Genomic DNA, 1656 nt, shown 5'->3' on the forward strand with positions numbered 1-1656 from the left:
TGAGTGGAGGTTAAAGGAGAGGCTGGAAAAGAGAGAGCACCTACTGGGTGCCGTTAGGTCCATCATGCCTGCACACAGGAGGCAGTCAACAAATTGGGACTCAGTGATCCTGACCCAGCACGGCCAGCAGCGGGGTGGCGTAAGAGTGAGGCAAGGATGGATTAGGAATTCAAGAGGATTACTTTGCAATCAGCTGAACCGAACGGCCTAAGCTGCCTGGGAAACACTGGGATCAGACTGTTCATTTAATTTATTCATCAATGACTGTTGAACACTTAGCTGAGCTGGCACAGTGATGATGAGGATGGGGACAGCGGCTCTCAATTATTTCTGCCATGTCCCAGGTACTTCATGCGGTCTCATCACATCAACCCTGTAAGGTTGCTATTCTGTGCAAAGATTTTTTTTTTTTTTTTTTTTTTGCCTCTTACAGGGCAGGTACTAATCAGGCCTGGGATGAAGGAGAGGCAAACGAGACACCCAGAGCACAAATTTAAGGAGGCTCTTGCTGTCATAGCTCTTACGACATTGGCCTCACCTGTCCCCACCTGTGCTTGTGGTGGACTCCGTGACGTGCTGCCCAGACCCCCTTCCATGAATTGTCCTGGCTACTGGGGCCGCTGGCCCTGCAGACAGCCGTCCCCTGCCAGCTCCCAGAGGGACTGCTCAGCAGCAAAGAGCTGCCTTGCCCAAGGTCAGCTGCCACCAGAGCTCCCCATGGGGCTGGCCAAGGCTCTGATTGGGTCTGCTCTGTAGCTTTCTCTGCTCACATCTGCTCCGGCCCTTCCCTTCCACAGCTGCTGACCTTTAGGGCTCTCCCTAATAAGCTCCTTGCAAGCTAAACCGCATCAGACTCTGCTTCCTGGGGGCCCCAACCTGCAACAGTGGTCCTGCTGGAGTAACCCCTCACTAGCTGGTTAAAACACAGCCTTTCGAAAGACTAGTATAAGGGTACCCCCGAAAAGCCCAGGCTCGGGGATGCTAAACTACACACTACACTGTTCTAAACACCTTGTGTGAATTGATTTAATTCATTTCCACTGCAGCCCTGCGAGGAGGAACTATTAGCGTTTCCATTTTATAGATGGGTTCAAGAGAAGTCCTGAAAAAAAAAAAAAAAAACTACTTTGTGATGAAATCCAATCATCATTGAAAAGATGAGTCACAATAATGGGCTTCGGCCCCAGGGAAACTTTTCGTCTGAAAAGAAAGGAAAAAAAAAAAAAAAAAAAAAGATGGGAACATGTCTCGTCTGGGCCACAACTCAGTTCCCAACCTTGAGGGAGCCTGACTCCCAACCCCAAAGACCCGGGCCGGGTATGAGAGTAAAATCCACAAGCCCAAGGGCAACAGGTCAGTCACTTTAGGAAGTAACCCCAGAGAAGAGGTGAAAGATATACACTGGCTCCACAGGAAGGTGGTGATCACCACCAAAGACTCAGAAGGCAAGGTGACTTATTGAGGTTAGGCAGCTAGTAAGGGTCGCTTCCGGAACTGGATCCCGAGGCCGTCAGAATACCAGCCTCTATGTGCTGGCAAGGACATTCCATCCTCCAAAGAATCCTCCAGAGGGTATCAGGGATTTGGAGATCCAGGTGATGGACTGCCCCAGACTTACCTTCTATTCTGTCCACCTGTTGTCCAATTTGTCAGCAG

The 1656-nt window shown here is 50.2% G+C and overlaps 1 long non-coding RNA gene across 1 annotated transcript; it reads right to left on the reverse strand.

The window, feature by feature from the left end:
* Window positions 1–235: 235 nt before the first annotated feature.
* LOC122241326 lies at window positions 236–1656 on the reverse strand. Its single transcript, XR_006221398.1, has 2 exons — window positions 1619–1656; window positions 236–1200 (listed from the first exon to the last, which is right to left on the reverse strand). It is a non-coding gene; the product is annotated as an uncharacterized LOC122241326 (long non-coding RNA).

The sequence above is a fragment of the Panthera tigris genome, chromosome C1 (genome assembly GCF_018350195.1).
Source record: "Panthera tigris isolate Pti1 chromosome C1, P.tigris_Pti1_mat1.1, whole genome shotgun sequence".
NCBI classification, from domain to species: domain Eukaryota; kingdom Metazoa; phylum Chordata; class Mammalia; order Carnivora; family Felidae; genus Panthera; species Panthera tigris.